At 61.7% G+C, this 20,471-nt stretch overlaps 2 long non-coding RNA genes across 2 annotated transcripts in view; one reads left to right on the top strand and one right to left on the bottom strand.

The window, feature by feature from the left end:
• The first annotated feature begins 6,945 nt into the window (after positions 1-6,945).
• LOC135329160 (uncharacterized) lies at positions 6,946-9,878 on the top strand. The gene is made up of 3 exons (XR_010390472.1): positions 6,946-7,235; positions 7,363-7,502; positions 8,175-9,878. It is a non-coding gene; the product is annotated as an uncharacterized LOC135329160 (long non-coding RNA).
• An 8,169-nt stretch (positions 9,879-18,047) lies between these two features.
• Positions 18,048-20,471, bottom strand: part of LOC135329210 (uncharacterized) — a 52,442-nt gene continuing 50,018 nt past the window's right edge. The window contains exon 2 of the long non-coding RNA XR_010390580.1: positions 18,048-18,927. This is a non-coding gene — a long non-coding RNA (uncharacterized LOC135329210). The remainder of the gene's footprint in view (positions 18,928-20,471) is intronic.

Below are 20,471 nucleotides of genomic sequence, written 5' to 3'. Positions count from 1 at the left end.
CGGCGGCGGGAGAGGGGGCGGTGCCGGCCGCGGAAAGATGAATTGAAAGGGGCGGGATCGGCGCGGCCCCGCCCCCTCCGGCCCCGCCCCCCGGCGCGGGCGGCACAGGGCGAGGAGCGCGCCCCACCCAGCGGCCGCCGGGGGAACTGGGTCCTTAAAGGGGCCGCGCCGCCCCCGGGTCTCCCCGGCCTCCGCGGTGGGGCCGCAGCGGGGGCAGGGCGGCAGCGCCGGAGCAGGCCGCAGCCCCCTCCACAGACAGCCTAGACAGCCTGCCGCTGCCTGCCCGGCCGCCCCGGCCCCTCCCAGCCGGCCCCGTCCAGTCCCACCCTGTCCCATCCCCCTCCAGTCCCATCTCATCCCATCCCCCATGGGTACCATCACACCCTGTCCCATCTGGTCTCCTCCCATCCCCATCCCATCCCACCCCATTCCATCCCCGATGGGTCCATCTCACCCTGTCCCATCTGCTCTCATCCCATCCCACCCTGTCCCATCTCATCCCACCCCCTCCTGTCCCACCCTGTTCCATCCCTGATGAGTCTCATCTCACCCCATCCCATCCCATCCCATCCCACCCCATCCCACTCCATCTCCTCCCCCAGTCCCAGCCCATCCCAGCCCATCCCAACCCCTCCACACCACCATTCCTGCTGTGGCGACACGCGCTGAGCACTGGGGTCCCGGCCAGGGTGACAGCGTAGGGACTGTCCCTGCAGGGACACGCCACCCCCACCCCCGCACCCAAGGGTGCCTGCTCTGGCACCCTCCTGGCGGGACACGGCTGCCGCAGGCCTGTCTTCTCTCTTTGTCCCGGAGAGGTTTTGGCTTCCCAAATCTGGGCCCCGCGCGCAGGGCTCGGCATGGCCTGGGCTCTGGTGGGGCTGCAGGAGATCTGGAGGTCGCTGCTTTGCACCGCTCGGGGGCTGCGGGACGTGGTGAAGCCACCCGGGGCCGCTCCCCTCGCCCTGGGCCCAGCACGGTTTCCGGCAGGGATGAGCCCCGCTCCGTGCTGACCGGAGACGGGACATGAAAAGTGCGTGCAACGAGCCGTCGCGAGGGGCAGGCGAAACAGCGAGGGGGCTGTGCGGGCAAAATCAGAGACGCCAAGGAGGTTGGTTTGGAAATGCAAAGAAGCCAGCCTGGCAGCAAAGCTCGCACTGGTCACACGTGCACAGAGGGATAATGTCGTGTCAGCAGGCGAGAGGAGGGCCCAGATGGAGGTGCCGAGAAACTTAGACATGGTGCAAACGCAGGGTGGGAAAACCCTGCTGTCTCCCTGCAAGCTCGCCCTTGGGAAACGCTCCCCTCCTGGGAGGCTGCGCTGGGCAGCAGGAGCCTCACGGCTCAGTGAGATGCAGAAACCTCGTTTAGTCTGTAATTTCGGAGGTTTGAGTTACCCAAGCACAAATTTTCTGAACGGAGCGCACGGGGAAATTGCTTATTCACACTTGAATAACTAAAAAATGGCTGAACCAATTTTGCTTAAACTTTCCCCAAGAATTCCCTTCGGAGCCAAACCGTGCCTGGCAAATTGCAGCCCAGAAGGAATTTATTTCAGAAAGCGATGAGAAACTGGAGCAGGGAGCAGGGGAGCGGGGAGGGAAGGAGGATGTTCGTCGTAATCCCCTCCCGCCACACGCTCAGTAATTAATCAGCCCCTCGGCCTGGCTTTCCCGCGGGGCTTGGGCTCCTCCGGGCTTGCGCCGAGGGCTGCGGCTCCGGCCAGGCGGGCATCTCCAGGGCCGTTGTGCCAAGCGGGGCGGCCCAGCGCCGGCGTGAGATGCTGATGGTGGGATGGTCCCCGGCATGTGTTGGTGGACTAAATCCTGGGACTGGTGGGAAAGCAGACCCTGAGTTTCGCCAAGGCAATGCCCCCAGAGCTGCCCCAGCAAGAAATACCCCCAGATACGATCGACCCCCCCGCATGGCTCCAGGGATCCGAGCTGGAGGATGCCCTGGGCGTATTGCTCCCTCCCCGGCCCGGCGAGAGCCCCCGGGGCCTGACAGGGTGCCCGGCTGGCGTGGGTCCGGCCCGCCGCGCAGGGGAGGGCGCCTGCAGCACGCACCTTCGGTGGCTGATGATCTTGCTTGAAAGCAGTCCTAAAGCTCGGGGAGAAAACTTGCTGCTGGCTGCAGCTGAGCAGCGACGGAGGCAGAGCACAGAGACACCAGCAACAGCCCTGGACCTCCAGAGGATGAGACCCCCGACTGCAGACCTCTCCGTGTAAAATCCCACCCCGAGATGCTGCCTGCTTCCAGAGCAAGCCTGACTTTCACGCCCTCTTCCAAAACAGCCCCGCTGCAGCCAGGACGCGCGGTGCGTGCTGCACGCCCTGCCACCGTGAGCCCCGACGGCCGTCGCCTTCACGTGCAGCGGCCTTGGCTGCAGCTGCCTGAGAAGAAGGTGATGAGGGGACAATTATCCCTGCTTGCTCAGAAGATCTAAGGGGCATCAAATGAAATCACCCAGGCGAAGTTTTAAAACAAGCACTAGGGAGTACGCTCCCCGCCGTGTAATCAACCCAGGGCACAGCCATGAGATAACAGGGGTGCCAGGAGCGTGCATTTGCTTAAAAGGGGAGTCAACAAGCACATGTACGGGTGAAAGGCCCTCCGAGAGCCCTTCGGGGCGTGCGAATCCCCGTTCCCGGGGCAGGTAGGGCTGTTTTTCCCATCTCCCGAACCCGCTCGGCAGGCACGCGGCTCCAGCCGGGTCAGCTCACTGGCTCCAGCCTGTCTCCTTCCCAGGCTTGGCCGGCGCTTGCCGCTCCGGGCTCCCCTCCCGGCGCTGCCGGCCGCTTGGCGCTGCCGGGCGTTATCGGGGCGGCTGGCAGTGCCAGGATCAGCCGGGAGGGCACCTCCGGAGCCCCGCTGCAAAACCCTCTCGCGTCCCACCCACATCCACCACCCCTAAACCTTCGGCAGCTCCGGGATGCACTTAAACACTCCGGCACTTAAAATTTCAGGTGCTAATTGCTTAGTAATGAAAACTTTAATCACAGGGCAATTAAAACCTTAAGTAGCTGTGGGAGATCCATTCCATGTCAACAAAAAAGAGCGGTCACTGCTCCGGCACCACCCCAGCGACGTGACGAGCCTTTCCCCACTGCCCCCAGCGCCCCCCGCGAGGGCTCGGCGCCTGCTTGTGCGATTTCCAGAGCTTCCCTGCCTTCCCGCGCGGAGCAGGAGGCGGCCGAGGAATGATCAGCTACTGCCGTAAAACCTAAAACCTAGCTAATTTCGGATTAAGTGCCATATGAAAGGGTTTTGTTATTTTAAATCTCCTACTTTCCAAATTCCCAGGATTAAAATTCTCTGCATTTATTTTAACCACATACATTTGCAGACAAATCACTTCTCCCAGTGCAAAGTTTGAAGCAGGCTTAGGATATAAAGCCCAGCCACAATCTTCAGAGTGGAATTGTTGCAAGTGTCTGCGAGCCTGATTTTACGGTCGACGTCTGCAGGAGAGCTCAGCTACCGCTTCTGCGCCAGCGCGAGGAGCCAAGCGGGAGAGGGCTCAGCCTGCGAGGTGCCAGGCTCCCTGGGAACCGGCTGGGAGCACCGCTGTGGGACAGCACCAGAAGAAGGACAGCTGGAAATCCGGCTGCGAGGCTGATTCCCGAGGCGGGTATGAGCCCTCGGAAAAACCTGGTGAGGCTCTGTCGTCGGAGGCCCCGCAACGTTATTGATGCCGTCCCGGTGATGCTGCCCACTTCTCCATTGGGCTCTTCTGATCAGGTGCTGAAATGCTGTGCCAAAAAATACCAGGCGTGGGGTGCCCTTTCCACCCCTCCCTGCTTCTCCGCAGCCCACCCACGCGTATGTCCACCCACCCCTCCTAAAGAGCAAAGAGAGAAGAGATGGACGTGTGGATACCTTTGCTGAACGCGAAACCAGCAGCCTGGGTCTGGCGTTCAGGGCATCTCCCCGCGGCCCTCGGAGCAGCTGCTCTCTGGGCATGGAGGCGCTTCGGCGCAGCAGCTCCCCCAGGACGATGCTCCGACTCCCCCGCGGGCCCGGCACAGCCATTCCCGAGCGGGGGGCAGCGACCCTCAAGTCGGATGGTGAGGTCTTCAGGGTTCATGCTTGCAGCTGGAGCTGGGCGGCCCCCAGCAGCGCCCAGAAAACTCCTCCCGGTGCAAAACGCACAGGCCTCGCCGGCCCCCGCATGCAGGCAGGCAGCTGCTCCCTGGGCAGGGGCACGTGTCCCGCTGGGAAGAGCGAGGCACCTCGGGCCAAGGGGCAGGACCCCGCCGGCCGGGCTCCCCCGGCGCCTCCCTCCCAACCCAGCGAGCCCGGCTGGGGATGCTGCGCCTCCCGTCACCATGGCAACCCCCCTGCCTGCTGGGTTGCCATGGCTCCCTGCATCTTCCTGCAGGGAAGGGACCGGGCTCCGGCCCCCGAGGCCGCCGCGGTGGGGGACGCCCCGGGGAGGCCCGATGGTGCCAGCGCCTCTGCGTGCCGGGAGGCCAGGCCAGCATCTTGGCGGCTGGCAGGGACAGGGTCCCCCAGGAGCATCCCTGCTGGCAGGCGAGGGGGTGTCACTTGGGTCCCCCTTGAGCTTTCCCACCTCGTCTCCTTCCTGCCTGGGGTTTCCCTGCTCCATACGGGCCTCCCTGTCCCCGGCAGCTCGGGGTGGCCAACTGCAGGAGCAAAGCACGCAGGGTGTCCCGCTGCACTGAAACCCTTTGGCGTGGGTGCGTGCAGGCACCCTCGGCAGCAGCCACATGCCTGGTCACCATCCTGTCCCCTGTTGTCACCCGTCCCCTCGCAACCCCCTCATGCCCGCGGGCGACGCAAGCACGCTGTGCTGCAGAGCGGGGCCGGGCACCGCAAAACTCATGGCAGGGCTGTCCGCCTGCTGCAGCCGAGCCCTCGTGGCCCTGACGCGGGGCTCCCCGCACCGGGGCGGCTGCTCGGCTCAGCAGCACCGCGCGGGGAGCCTGGAGGGCTGCAGGCGAGTTGTGCTAAACAAACACGGCAACCGTGAGAAAAGTCAGCCAGGGATAAACAGTCAAACAAAATAATAAGCCGGCGGAATAAACAAAGCAGGGACGTGCCCAGGCATGGCATGAGCCTCCGACTGGCTCTTCCAAGGCAGGCTGCAGCCCAGCCCCGGCTCCCCGCGGGCGGTGGCGCGTGGCCCGCTGGCTCGGCACAGGGATCCCCCTGCCCCGCACCCCTTCCCACAGTGCCGGGGGCACCCGCCGCCCCAGCGCTCAGCACGGCAGGGATGAACCCAGGTCAGGGCAGCCGCTCTCCTCTGCTGCTTGAGAGCTTTAACTGGGGGAAAAAAGCTCTTTGCAAACAGGGACCTCTCAGGGCTGGGATGCTTTGCAAGCAATGGGACCGCCCCAAATCCCTGGGGGATGTGGTACCCGTGTGGGGACCTGCTAGTGGCCTGCGAAGCTGGGGTACGGAGCCGGGGCACGGAAGGGGCTGGGGGTGCAGCACACTGTGCCCGGTAGCGGGGACCTCACGGAAAACTCTCCGCAGGGCCCTGACACTTCACCTCGCTGCCTCTCAAAATGGCATCCAGTGAACAAAGAGAGGCTGGTTTAAAGTAGCTGGTTATTTTAAGAGCCCGCACTGGCAGTAACAGGCAAAAAATAGAAAGAAAACCAGAATAAGCAACAAAAAAAGCATTCCCCGATACATGCTTTCACAGCAGCGCTTTGATGCATTCTGTGTAAAATCTGTTGTAGGCAGGGGGAAGAAAAACAACCAAAAACAAAATGAAATTCAAATAGAAGAGAAGCAATGCAAATCCAGCACGGCGCATCGATAGCGAGGAAGGACGACACGCAAGGCAGCACCCGGGCATCCCTGGCAGGACAGGATGCCAGCACCCAGCAGGTCAGATGATGGCATTTTGCACAGGAACTTATTGGATGCAGCTTTCCCGGTGCACAACGCACTACTTCGCTTTTCCAGCCCCAAACAAACTGCTGGCATGCCGCGCTGCGATCCAGGGAAGAGGCAGACACGGCTGCTGGCTCCAGGCCTTGGTGCAACCCGACTCGCTGGACTCGCCAGGGCCCGCGGCTCGGCTCCGGTTGCAGCGCCGCTGGTTTATCTTGGCCCGGACATCCTTTGTGTCCTCTGGCGCGGCTCCGCGGAGATTTTCAAGCGAGCGCCGTTTGATCTTTGCCTCCACACGTCTAGAGGAGCAAGCCAGTTTCTCCCTCGCCGTGGCAGCGTGCTTTCCCATGCTGCTCGGCAGCCGGGCTCCAGAAGAGACCCACAGAGAGGTATTTTGCCTTGCCAGCTCCTTGTCCCCCAGCACGGCATCGCCCTCTTCCCTGCGCTCCTGTGGGGGAAACGGCACTCGCAGATCTCGGCAGCCCATGTGTTTTGCTTGACCCTGGAGCTGGCAGGGTGACTCTTTGCATCTTTATGCACATTTACGTCAGAAAAAAACGCGAGAAGACATGAAGGACCACAGGAGGCTTTTCTCCCATGGGTGCTGCAGCCGGGTGACCCTGGCATGCCCCTGCCCGCCACCTCCGCCGGCGGCACGCAGGACAGGGAGGAGCAAGGCAGTGGGGAAAACCTGTTTTCCCAACATCAGCCGGGGGAGGGACAATAAATGGGAGAAACGGACTGCCCTGCACCCTCCTCGCTGCTGGGGCATGCGGCACGCAGGCAGCCGGCAGCACTCGTGGCTGGGGGACGCCGGGGCCCCATGACAAGGGAGCCGGCAGCTGCACCTGCCGGCACCCCACATCCCTGGCCTCCCGCAGAGCATTTGGGGAAGATTTGGGTTTTTTTTCCCTCCCCCCCACCCTTCCAAGATGAAGAATTTAATTTTAGTTTTTACAGCTCCTCCTAGATGGATAAATCCCTTCCTGGCGAGCCCCAGCCCTGGAAAATCTCGTGAATCGAACGCTGGCCCTTCTGGCAGTTACCGGAGCAATTCCTGCTTCTCTCCAGCCGCACTCTGTAAAGTTTTATAGTTTCCTGGTTGGAGCTGTGAGGCCCCAGCGCTGTGGGGGCGGGGGGAGCCGGCAGCGCCCGGCCAGCGAGGATCGCTCCAGCGTGCCGGGGATCCGTCGCCCAGCGTGGGATGTCCCGCCTCGGGAGCAGGGCAGAGCTGGCAGCATCGCGAGCCTGCTGGGTGTGGATGGGAGAGAGGCGGCACTCCTCCATTGCTCCTGCTGCCTGGTGACCGGTTTCACCCCGGAGTGGGATGCCACGTGGTGTCGGCCGCCCTCCTCTTGCTGCTCTGTGGGGTTTGTGCTCCTTGGGGTGATGCTGCCGGCTGGGCTCTCCCCAAAGCGCCGCCGTGCTCGGAGCAGGACCTGGCGGCCTCAAAAGGACAAAGCAGCCCGCCTCCGAATCTTTCTGCTTTATTTTCAGACCTTGCCAAATACAGCAGTGCACGAGGGAAGAAGTCCGGTGCCCGAGAGGTCGGCGGGGGGAAGGACCGGTCCGGCTGCTCGCTGGCTCCTGCTGCGGGTGGGCAAAGAGAAAAGCGCCTGCTTGATGTGCAGCCACAGGTAAAAATCCCGGCTGATGTTAGGCCATATTAGGAAAACAATGGGAAATACAAGTGCAAATATCATAATGCCATCGTTTTTGCTAATGCCTGTGTATGCTCTCCCTTTGAACGCCGTAGTCGCCGTGCTCGGCTGTGGCTGCTCCGTCTCAGAAAGGATATGGTAAAAATAGCGCCGAGCCAGGCAGCGAGGGTGATTGGCAGCAAGGGTGATTGGCAGCAAGGTGCGATCTCTGTGGGGGAGAGGACTAGTGCAGAGAGGGGAGGAAGAAGAGGGGCCACAGCAGCGATGCCTGCACCACCGCTCAGCGCATCAGCACCCGCCGAAATCGGACTTGAGCAGGGTTATCTTTAAGAGGGCATTTTTGGGGACAGAGATGATTTGGCAGAAATTCCAAAGCTGGGAAACCAGGGCCAGGGCGGAGGGGAAGGCAACACCTCATCCTCACGCTGTCAGGGCAGCAGCCAGCAATCCAGGCCCCCCAGTGAAATCCAGTCGCCCCCACGCCGGTGCTGCTCCCCACAGCGGGTCAGCACCAGCAGCTGCCTTGTCGGAGGAGCCGGCCCATGGGGAAGACGGCTCACACGTTGCCAGTGCGATCAGTGCAAACGGCACCCATGAGAACAGAAATAGCATCTTCCCCCCGCTTACTCCTTGCTTCCCTTTTTTCAGGGCAGACCCTCTCGCTACAGAGGGCCAAACCCACCCTGCAGCAGATTGCTCCAGCTGCCGGCAACCAGATACGCGCAAAGAACCTACAAATTCATTGCGTGCAATGTGAGCCTGGGTCTCAAGGCACTCCCAGGCTCCTTTGGCCAGACAAGAGGAGCAAACCCACATGAACACATTATTAAAGCAAGGGAGCACTGAGCCAGCAGCCGCTGCCCACTGCCCTCCCAGCCCAGGGCCCGCTCCGCGAGCGCTCCTGTGCCCTACCTCCATCCGGCGCGAGAGGCAGGGCGGCCTCCCCTCCTGCAGCCCAGCTCCAGGCTGGAAAAGCAGCAGACAGGCAGGCAGCTTTGCAGGATCCCTGCAGGGCAGCACCGCGGGCACCGGGAATGCAGAGAAACGCAAGCAGCTGACTGATGCCCAGTGTGCCAAAATGACTCCAGTTTCCTCATCTCCATCCCGCCCTGGTGGAGGCTGAGCTGCTAAGGAGGAGCAGGAACAGCAGTGGGATCCAAGCGCTGTGAGCCAGGATCATGTTCCTGCCTGCAATACGCCTCAGGAGGAGCACAGATGCAGCTGGTTTTCACAGCACTGGTGCAAAGCTCACGCTCCAGGGAAGGCGGCCAGCTCCCTGCGTTTCCCAGTGCCCAGCGAGGGCACCACAGCAAGGCAGCAACAGCCACCACCATCCTCATCCCCAGGGTGATGCTGGACAATTCACCTCTCTACAGGGCCAGCTCCAGCTCCTGGCTGCAGCACAGGGAGCACCAGCCTACACCCCACAGCAGCACCGATTTTAAAGGCTGGGGGATCTCTGGGAGCCGGCAGGCTGCAGCGAGACAGCCCTCTGGCTTGCAGGAGTGCTAATTAGCGCTAATTAGCACTCAGCAGGCCTGTCTGGCTGCTGGGAGGGCTGGGGCTGCAGGTGAGGGCTTTGCCCCGCAGCTGGAGGGAGGCTCTCGGGGTTTTGCGGACCCATGCACAAAGCAGCCGCTCAGCTGGGTGGCCGGGACGAACCAGCCTGCCGCGTGCGAGCGGCTGGGCTGCACGGGAGCAGCAGGGGAGGCAGCACAGGGCTCTGGTGCTGCCGAGAGGATGAGGAGGGTGAGCTTGTCCAGGGTGAACGGCAGCAAAACGCTGGGGTGCAGTGATGCTGCTTCTCATCCCTCCTCGGGGACGTGGGCTTTGCTCCCCCCGGCAGCAGCAATGCCTGGCCGGGAGTGTGCCCCTTGCCTGGGGTGGGACACGGGAGAAGCCCTTTGCATCACCCTCTCCTCGGAGGACTGTCACTATGCAAGTCCTCCCTGGTGAGTGACAGTTACAGGCACTGCTCCAGGCCCCAGCGCCCGGTGAGGATGCTGAACTGGGACCCTGCCCTCAGCCTCTGAAGGACACCCCATTTCTGCTGTCCCCTCCAAGGGACAGCACCCCTATATCCTCCGAACATGCCTCTGTCAAATCCCCCCTCCAAAATCTGCTGTTCCTCTAATTCTCAGATGCGGGTCTCCACCCCTTGCCCCGTGCATGGCTGGGTGCTCGGGGACGCCGGCAGGACGCATGGCCGGCTCCGCGAGGAGCCAGTCCCACACTTGGGAACAGCCACTGTGGGAGCGGGAAAGGTCTGAGCTCTCCCAGACACCTGAGCTCTAATTCTTTTTGACGTTATATATGTGTGTGTGTGTGCATACATACATTCATATACATATATATATATAAAACTTCCCTGCACTGTGTTTCTCATTAATTATTCACATCTCATGAAATAGGAATGAAAACAGATTAAATGATGTTGGCCTGAGTCCTGCAGGAGTGAAATCAGCCCGACGATTTCCTGCAGCGCCTGCCTGGCTCTGGGCAAGACGCTCCATCCCGGGCACCCGGCTCCTGGGCCGGGGGGTCCTGGCCGGACCCCCAGCATGAGGGAGGCTCTGGCCCCCCCCGAGCCCGCAGCTCCCGTGGAGGCGCTTCGGCCGCGCAGCCCGTGGGAGATGGCGTGAGACCCGCTCCAGCCCCCAGCGGCCGCTGGGTTTCGTTATGCGTTTTTGATTGAAAGAAATCCCTTCCCGGCGGAGGTACGTGTTGACGGTGATGGAGTCACATCTTAACCTCGCCTGCGGTAGACTAAATAGACGGGGGCCTGCCTTCAGTCTCCCGCTCGCAGGCATTTTCCCATATTCCTGCAGCTCTTTCCTGAACCCGCTCCAATTTTTCCACATCCTTTTTTTTTTTTAAGCCAGGATACAGCGTTCGCTCAGCCCATATATGGAGCCAGAGCACCTCCTTAATTCCTTCCCCACCTTTTCCCCATCTCCCCTCCCGCCGGCCGCCCCGCACGCTGCTCCGGCTCCTTCTCCTACGGGCGTCCCGGCGTCGTGGGGCCGGGAGCCCGGGGCTGTCCCCGCTGCTGCAGCCGTGGTGATTTAAGCAGTGATGCTGCAACGTTTCCGTCACTTCACTCCATATTCTTTGCCCGTTGTAATCCGTTCTTTGCTCTTTTGACCACCGGCCTGTATTGAATAAGAGCTCTTAATTGAGCTGTCTGCATTGACATGTTAGGCTTGTACTTAGTGGCTATAATTAATTTAGGACAATATATGTGAATTATCTTGATTAGTCTATCCAAGATGCATCATCTCGCATGGGCCCATGGTGGATGTCGTACATCCGTGTGATCCACTCCCACGGCAGCGCCGCTCTTCAGCCTGGACTAACCTAAATGCGTCACCTCGGGCTAACGCGCTCCCTTCTCCACGTCGTCAATGAGTGTAATAACCCACGCGGACGCAGCGCGGACCAGCCTGCTGCTAGCCTCCACCATGGTGCACGGGCTCTGCTCCCAGCGCCTTCCTGCCTGCAGCGCTCCCATCCCGGCTCTCTCCTGGAAGCGCCCAGAGATGTTGCAGCCTGTCTATGGGCCGGTGTGTTTTGGAGAGCCGCGGCAGAGCGCAGGCATGCCTGCGGAGCAACCCTGCAGAAATCACCAGAGCCGAGAAACACAATTACAGGGCTCAGATTTCCAGGATCACCCTCACCCCAGTGCCGTGCAGAGACCTAAAGGAGCTGCCTCACTCCGCAGCCACTTGCAGGTCCCTCCAAATTGCCCAAGCGGCGCCAAGATGTTCACTCAGTGCAGCAGCACGGCGAGGCGGACAGACAGGGCGACACGGTCGAGATGTTTAGGCCAAGTCCTCGGGATGCAGCCAGGGGAATTTAACCCCGCTGGCTCTGATTATGGCTCAAGAAGTTCGGTTTTGCTCCCAGATCAGCATTTTGCCCGCTTAGGAGCACTTGAGGTCGCCTCTGACCTGCTGGCGGGTGTCATTGCCGCAGCCTGGGTGGAAGCAGTCAGAGCGGCCACCTCGTAAACCTGGGGCCGCGGGGAGCTGCAGACAAACCTCCAAGACATCCTCGGTCCCCAAGAGGTCAAACCACCGCACAGCGACGGCCCAGGTCCCTGGCTGGGGAAAGGTGCCGTGGGCTGCCGCGGAGGAGAAGGGCGGCTGCCGGCACTCCGAGCGTGGGAGGGGAGGCGATGCCCTGCCCCGCTCGGGAAGCACTTTAATTGCAGCCATCAGAAATCCTGCTTGCATTAAAGGTGGTTTATGCTCCGAGTAGAAAGGCAAGCGCTCCTGCGGCGCGGGGTGCTCGCAGGCGCCTCGGCTTGTTCCGGCAGCTCTGCTGGGGTCCGGAGGGAGCACCCGGCAGCCGGGGAGCACTCGCTGGGTCGAGGGCGCTGCGGTCCTCCTTTCCCAGCTTCATGCCAGGATTTTTCCCTCCCTGAGCTGCTGGCCGGGGTTTTGCTTTGGAGCCGCTCGGCGAGAGCGCGCGAGAGGGCTGGGCGGTGACTCACGGAGCCGGGCTGCCTGCGCCGAGCCACAAGAAAGGCTGAAGGTCTGGAACGGGCGCAAGACTCCTGCCTGGTCCCTGGGACTTCCCCTGAGGACACTGTGGCCAGCGCCTGCCCCTCTGCCATTGCACGAGCCCAGCGTGCTTCCCTGTGTCCCCATCGCTGGGCAGCTGCCTCCTCCGCAGCCAGATGTTCCCAGCTGTGGCTGCTCCTGCGCTGCGCTGAGCATGCCTGGGTGCAAAGCTGCTCGCGATCCTGCTCCAGAGGCAGGGGAGCAGAGCCTCCGGGACCTCTCCATGTCTCTGCGGTGAGCCCAGGCTTGCAAGAGCTTCCAAAAGAAATCCCAAAGGAGGCAACGGGAGGCTTTCTGCCTGGATTTGTTACCTTAGAAGCGTCAGGGGTGCCTGGCTTGGACTTGCCAGAGCCGGGCACCGCGGGGGTGGGCTCTCAGGCCACAGCTGGGGGTGGGTTTGGTTCCCCCCAGGGTGTTGAGTTAAATATAAACGCATGGGAACGAAACCAAACACCCGGATTGGCTTTTGTGTCTCCTCCGAGTCTGTGAGGTACCACAAGCAAGTGGCATCCTCCAGCAGAGCTGGAGCCCCAGTTTCTAACAAGCATAGCAAGGAAACGTGGGGGTGTTTAAAGCAAAACACAGTCTTCTGGGTTTCTTTGTGCCTCATAAAGCACCAAAAAAACAGGCATCCACCCATGGTGTCCCCTTTCCAGGCCATCTTTAACAGGGTGCCTGGGAGGCAGCGCCTGCGAAGCCTCAACAGCGCAGTGCCTGCAGGCAGCAGCCACGACGTCTCGGGAAACTTCCCCGTAACTGGGGGGGCTGAGCCAGCACCAAGCCTCTCTCCTCCCCGGCCCGGGCCCCCAGCAGGCGGGGGACTGGCTCTGGTGCCCGCCCCACGCCGCATCCGCACGTGCAAGGAGCCACCGGCCCGTGCCCCTCGCTCGGGGCCACTTCGCAGGTGACCTGCTGCAGGGCGAGGGGAGGGGGCTGCCGAAAACTTCCAATCGCCGGGAGCCGGAAAATCCCCGTGCGGGCAGAGAGGCGGGAGCCAGAGTGGCGGCAGGGATGGTGGCGCACGGGGGTTTCTGCCTCCTTCCTCCCGCCCGGCTCGTGCCCGTGCTGTGCCCGCCTGCCCCACGGCATGCTGCCCTGGCCCGGAGTGGGGGCGGCCGCTGGAAGGGCGAAGCGAGGCCCTGGAAGATGTCCGGCCCGCTTTTAATTAACCCGAACAAGCTGGAGCTTAAGTTTCGGAGCCAAGCCGAAGCCGCTCTGTTAGGGAAAGCCCGCAGTACCTGGCACTAATTTAATAACTCGTATTCTGCGCTCTCTAATAGCAGCGCCGTGGAACGGCTCCAAGCCCTCTGCTCTCCCTGCCTTTCAGCACTCAAGCCGCCTTTATTGCTTTATAGCAATATTAACAGAGATACCAGTGTTAATGCCTCGCCTCCGGCTCGGCTGGCAGGGAAGGGCCTGTCAGAGCCGGGAGGAAAGCCACTGGCGCGCACTGCTTGTCCGGGCCCCCGGGGTGGTGCATGTGGGAGCCACAGGCCGGGCCCTTTCGGGGGGGATGCTGGCGTTGCCGCTGGGGTGGGGGGTCTGGCCCCTTCCCGGCCGCCCCGGGAGCTGCCGAAACAGCTGGGACTTGTAGCACTGGCCGGCCGCCCGCTCCGGCAGCCTCTTCCCCCTGCGCATCACACAACCTGCAAGCTCAGGTTTCCTGCACGGTGGGGACTCCCGGCCCCCCGTGCGACCACCACCTCTCGCTGGCTCCAGGGCTGCAATTAGCTTGATTGCACAAACCAAGAGGCGGGCTGCACGGCTGGAGAAGCCCCAGCCGTGCTCCTTCCTTCCTCCCTCCTCTTCCTCCTCCAGGGAGGGGATGCCCTGCAGGCTGGGGGCGGGGGGTGCGGGAGCAGGTACCACCTTGCTGCTGCACAGCAAATCACCGGCCGAAGCACAGGGCAGGGGGTCCCCGGGGCTGTTTGAGGGAGCAGCACTGCTGCGATGCCACCACGGGGGCCTCCTCTGCGGGGTGCCCCAGCTTCGGCTCATCCATCTCCATCCATCCACCCTGCTGGGGTCTCGTGGTTTGCACCGCGGACCTGCGTGGGATGGGTGCTGCCTGCCAGGGGGGCAGCTGGGGAGCCGAGGGCTCCGCTGTGACGCAGCTGGTGCCTTTTAGCCCGGCCAAGCGCAGCCTGGAGCGTCCTGGCCCCGGCGGTGGCCATGTCCCACCATGCAGAGCACCTGCAGTGCCCGCGACGGGGTCCCCCAGCATTCTGGCGCTGCCCGGGGGTAGCACGGCACCGGGAGGGAAAGCATGGCCAAGGATGCACGGGAAGCAGCTGGCAAACGGCACCTCTGAGCTCAGAGCAGCCGCGGTGCTTCGAGCAGCGCCGGGTGCGGGCCGCGGCGGGGGGCACGAGCGCCAGGCCCCGCTGCAGCCGGGCAGCCACGTCCCCGGGGACGGCAGGCTGCAGCGGATTGTTTCGGAGCCGCTGGCCTTTCCCAGCAGCCAGAGAGCGGAGCTGCACAAAGCGGCACTGTTCCCGCTCGCGGGATTGGAAACAGATGCCTGCGGGAAGCGGACAACTTGACATTGTCTGCGGGGGACAGGACGGCTGCCCAGGGGGGACAGGCCGACACAGAGCATGCCCTGCTGGAAACCCCACTGAAACTCTGCTGGTTCCTACTGGTTTCGGCTGGGAATTTCGCTGAGAGCAACAGGGGCTCTTGGGACCAGTCACGGAGCTGGTGGGTGGCTCCCCGAAGATCGGCGATGCTCCGAGGCTTTCTCAGTCCCCTGGCCGCCGGGTACCAGCGTCGTTCCTGCTAACGCTGGCAGCACCAGGGCATCGTTTCTGCCTGCTCGCGGTGGCAGGACCCTCGCCGCGCCACGGGACCTCACCGGAGCAAAGCCGCGTGGGCATCCCCAGCCGAGGGGCGGCTAATAGCCCCTGCCACCAGCAGCCCTCTCCAGGGCTGAGGCGCACGGTGGACCGCGCACGGGAGAGCTGGCTCTGCTCCCAGCCCTGCCGCCAAGCTGGCATGTGACGGCAGGAAAACCGTGCCGCTGTTCCCTGCCTCCGATTGCTCCCTGGGCTGCGCTCTGCCTTCCCAGCTCCGGCGGGAAGGTTTCGCTCCGGAGCCATCCTGCCTCCCACGGGGGCAGGCAGCTCCCATGCACTGCGGCAGCATTAGCCCGGGCTGCAAAGCACCCAAGGGTGCCCAAAGCACCGGGCGCGCGTGCCATCCCCAGACTTCAGCGCCCAGCTCGACTTGCAGACCCTCCTAGGCCAGGGCAGGATGCGCCGCTTGCCTTGCCCTGCGCGTGCCTGCTGTGCCGTGGGAGCCCAGCGCTAACCCCGGTCCCGGGGGCTCATTGCACCCCCTCATCCACGCACGGGGGTTATCGGGGCTGGTGCCAGCCCGTGCTCCGCGCTGCCGCTAACACCTCTGTGCTATTTTTAGCAGCATCGGGCTGTTGGTTTCAGTGCATTTCTTTTTTTTTTTCCCCCCCAGTAAATTCCAAATCTTTTCCCTCTTTCGCCTTCTATTCCGGGATGCTGCCTGCACCAGCCGGCTTTGATCTGTAACGATGCCAAGTGTGTTTTGAAACTCTAAGTATAGCACATCCCTTGAATTTCTCTTATCTGGTGAAGCAGTAATATCCTCAAAGAGCTCCAGCAGGCTAGTTAAACACCTGACACCGCGCGGCTGCGTCCGCGCCGGCTGGTCCTCCGCCCGGCTTCCCGGGCGCTTTCCCCTCCGGAGCGCTTCACAGGCACATGACCGGCTGCGCGCTTTGCTGCTGCTATCGAGAAGTTGCTGTCAATCTTATTTTACAGATCAGAGACTGAAAAGGGCATCAGGGAGCAAAGAGGGCCAGTTTTTTTTCTTTTTCCCCCCAAAAGATGCCGGAACGCAGCCTCTAATTTTGCATCAGCAAAATGATTGCAGATAAAAATAATAGTATTTAGGACTTCAAAATAGCTGATTTACCCATGCAGTCAGGTAACGAGATGGCTAAACGCTGTCATTTGCAAACTGCAATGGATTGCAAGGGCAAAGATCTGAAGGCTGTTCTTAAATTCGTCCCCAAAATGTCTAGTGCTCAGTACACAAATACTGTAACAAATTAATGTCAGATGCTACCCTTGGTATAATTAGATGGGATTTAGAGTGGCAGAGCCAGCAAATTACTACAATTTACATGAAGCCTCTACCCAGAACTCTGCACCATCCACCAGCTCACCGCCACTAAAAATTAATTAATTGTTTGGAGGCTGCCCAGGGTGAGACGCTACCGGGGGGCTCCCAAATCTGCTCCGCCGGGGACCGTGCCGCCCTGGGTGGGAAGCCCACGTTGCGGCTTGCGGCGCCCGGAGAGGGAGTGCTGCGGCGCTTGAACCGTGCTTGCTAGTCCTTTCCCAAAACACATGCAGTATAAATTAAAAAAAAAAAAAACAACCCAACAACAAGAGAAAACACCCAACCCAACAACCCGAGTTCTCATTAAGGGATAAAAGTGATCTGGAGCATCTAAGCCACACACGTGATAGATGCGGGGCCGCTCCAAACTGGGACCAGCTCGTAGGGCCACATTTCAGGAAATCTCTCATCCAGCTAACCTCCGATTTTTCCCACAAGCTCCCCTCGAGCTGTAAAACACATCTGGATAATTTTAGGCAGAAAGGGATTTTCCCAGAAAGTCGGAGGGGGATGGCGGCGGGGGTGGCGGGGGGGAAAAGAGGGGCTGGCTCTCTTTGGAAAGTGATGCCAGGCGGCATGGTCCAGCCGGGGCGGCGGGGATGGGGAGAGGGACACCGGCCCCAGTGGGCAGATCTGGCCCTGCTGCTCCCCCCGGGGTCATTCTCGGCTGAGGGTGAGTTTTGCTCCGGCGCCTTGTTTTTAGGGGATTTTGGCAGTGTTGGGGTTCGGGATGAACCGGGAACCCCGTGAGACCCCCCCCCCCCCCCCAGAGGTTTTATTGCAGCAACTCCGGGGCAGCGCTGTATACAGCATCGCTCCTGGGGAGCATTGAGGCAAAAAACCCCATCTTGAAAACACAAAAAAAGCCCCAAAGGCCTCAGGGCCCAGCCAAGTGGAGCCAGGAGGAGCCAGCGCGAAGGAGAAGAGGAGGCAGCTCATCAAGGCCTTATTAGCGCGGGAGCTGCAGAGTGCAAATTAGTGCGCTCGGCTCCTTGCTTGTCCCAGCCGCGCGGGAGCGAGCCGCACGCGATGCTGCGCCGAGCGCTTTAATCAGCTCCAAAGGCAATTTGTTCTCTCTCCGTTCGTAACCTTGACGAGCTTGCGGGTTATTTTTAAGCACACCACCCGAGGCACGCGCCGCCCCTCCAGCGGCACCCCCACGTGTCCCCGGCCAGCGCGTGAGCGGCGTTGGGGCAGGTACCCAGCCACCGGGAAGCCCCCAGAGCGAAACATTAACAAAGTGAGAAAGAGGCAAAACTGGAAGAATACGGCTGGAAAATGGCGACCTGATTAGCAGCAAATTGGTTAATACTTTCCCAGGGAGCAGGATGCAAAGCGTGCCCAGGCCGCCTCGCGGGGGCCGTAAGGCACCTGGAAAAAAGGGACAGGGCTGGGATGCAGCGAGCAGCCAGGGATTGACATTTTGGGTGAGAAATCGGGGAAAAGCCCTGAAATTTGATGCTGATGCTCCGAGGCCGCCGGCACCCCGCTGCCTGCCCGCCTCCCTCCCTGCAGCGAAAGCCGCCTCTCCGGGCACAGCAACGTCCTATCCAAAAGCGTCGCTCTCTGTTTGGCTTGAAATAAAACTGAAAATAAATATTAGGGAAATGCCCTCGCTTTGGGGTCTGCCCCTGTTTTCCGGGGCAGCCAGGGGAATTCCCCATCTTCCGGCCACGCGAGCCCCGGTGCCACCTCCGCGCCATCCCACTGCGCTTCTGCCCCCGCGCCGCTACGGTTCAGCGCCTGTGCTTCCGGCTGATTTAAAGCAATGCCCGAGCTTATATAGAATTAGCGAGGCTAAGGAACATTATTTTCCTTTATTAGGTTAAAGGGTAAGTAAATACAATCAATCTAGTCGTATATCACAAGATGTCAGCAACTTCCCACCTTAGCCAGAAAATTACCGACTCCTAAGTGGATTGCGGAATTGCATTCATAACTGCAAAACACACACACACATATATATATTTATTTATTTTTGGAAAACTAAAGGTCACTATAACACGTCATCATCACGAACAGGTTATTCCTGAGCTAATTTAACCAACTACCAAACACAGGCTGCAGAGGAACCTACGTCTGGAGGAAGATGCAGCCCACGTGGGGAGAAGGATGCGCTGGCAGAGTCATCCGCATGGACAGGATCGGGGAAATGAGATATAACCCCCCGGCCTGATCTGAGCCATGCGGCTCCGGAGGTAGGTGGACCTCCCGGTCTGGGCTCGTGTCCGCGGGGAGCCCCAGCCGCCAGGCACCCGCTGGCTCTGCCCTCGGCACCCAGCCCTCCCGGAGCTGCGGGGTGCTCCACGTCCCCGTGCTTTATGGAGGCAGCTGTTTCGATCGGGCTCGGTTTTGCTTCTTCATCAAACTGTTTCCCAGTCCGTGTGCTGCCTTCCAGGTCCTTCTCTCTGCTCTGCCGATACGGATAGTGGAGCCGAACCCATCCCGTCAGCTGAGCGGTGGGAGGGAGCCGCTTAACCGATCCGCGCTGCTAAGCTGCTCATCAAAACTAATGAATTAACCAAGCCGGCGCTGATTCCCGATCCGGAGCCTCAGGAGGAGGCAAGGGCTGTTCCCTGCCCGCTGCCGAAGGGGCTCGCGCCGCTCCCCGAGCATCGCCGTCCCTGTGGCCCGCCGGCTTCGGGCTGGTCGGGAGCCAAGCTGGAGCAGAGCCATGTCTAGCAAGGAAAACAAAAATAATCCTTACAATAACAACCGGTAATACCCCGAGCTTTCTGCTGGTGTCATGAGCTGCAGAGAAAGCTTGGAGATCCGTGAGCCTGGGAGTGACCCCAAGGGAGCCGGGACGCGGGGCGGGCGCGGGGCAGCCTGGACCCTGCCCTCGCTGCGGTCTCGCTGCGACCGCGGCCGCCTGCCCCTCCGGGGGCTGCGTCGCCCCCCGCGCCGGCTCCCGCTCCCGTCCGGCGCCCTGCGCCCGTTTGCATGGCTTTCATCTTCCCGTGCAGGGCACGGGGCAGCTGCAGCGCCGCGCTGGTTCGTCTGCCCTCCAATTTCTGAATGAACGAACCTTCTCCCAGAATAAACAACAATCGCACGAAAGCTATTTTAGGGCTGGGCTCAGCCGCCGGAGTTTCCTCGCCTGCCGAGGCCCATCGCATTGTTTGCTGTTGTTTCCCTTGGCAAAGCCCCAAGGCAGGGTTCAGGAGTTATTACTATAAAAGCCGAACTGCTTTGAGGGGGGGTGCCGGGGGGGCAGGGTCGAGGAGGAGAGGGAGCGGGACTCCTGGCCTGGCTCCAGCCCGGAATAGCTGCGAGCTGCGCGTGGTTTGCGCCGCCGCCGCCTCTCCCGTGGGAGCGCTGAGCCTGGCCCCCGGCCCGCGGGAATGCCGCAGGGACGGGCGGCACGGCGCAGGATGGGGCCGTGGGGCACGTGCTCACCCTGCCCTCTCCTGTCTCCGACGTAATGCCGCCCGTGCACCCATGCAGAACACTAATTACCTTCCCGCCTTGGCACTGCACGTTGCCTCCCGCCCCGAGGCATCGACGTGCGATTTCCCTTCCAAAACCCCTTGTTTTAGTATTTGCTATCACGCTCGCACTGCACCTTCCCCGGCGCCCAAGCCAGGCCGAGGAACGCGCTGCTGCGGCTGAGCAGCCTCATTAGGATGCAGCCGGTCTCTCCTCCTCTCCAGACCGCATTATTTTTATTATTCCCATTATTTAAGGCTGACGTTACGGCACTGACCAGCATCCCCGCGGGCGGGACCTCGCCGGCAGCCCGGGGCACGGCTGCCTGCCCCAGGGCTCCCGCGTGCCGAAGCGGCACCTCAAAGCCGCCGCTGGGGAGGTGCCGCCGGCCCGGCCATGGACGGACGGGGCTCCCAGGCGGGCTTGTGGCAGCCTGAAGCGCAGGCGGGAGATAAGAGCTGGTTCGGCTTTGATACACGCAGCTAATATGCCTGGAGCAAAATGATCAAACCCCGGCGCTCGCTCAGAGAGAAACCCTGGGCCAGCGCCTGGCGGAGGGAAGCAGGGAGGCTGCGGGGGGACGGCGCGCCACAGACGGATTTCACCTTGCAGTGTGAGACGTGGCCTGCAGAGGCACGTCGGAGGGGGCTGCTGCGTGGGGATGCGGCCGGCAAGGGCTTGGCGTGGTCTGGCTGGCGCAGTCCGGCCCAGCTCAGCTGCCCCAGCTCGGCCACCCTGGCATGGGAGCCGGGATGCGGGATGCAGGATGCAGGACAGGGGGCATCAGGGATGC

This window comes from Dromaius novaehollandiae, chromosome 9 (genome assembly GCF_036370855.1).
Source record: "Dromaius novaehollandiae isolate bDroNov1 chromosome 9, bDroNov1.hap1, whole genome shotgun sequence".
NCBI lineage: Eukaryota > Metazoa > Chordata > Aves > Casuariiformes > Dromaiidae > Dromaius > Dromaius novaehollandiae.
Note: the sequence above shows the minus strand (reverse complement) of the source record. Positions and strands in the feature narration are given on the sequence as shown.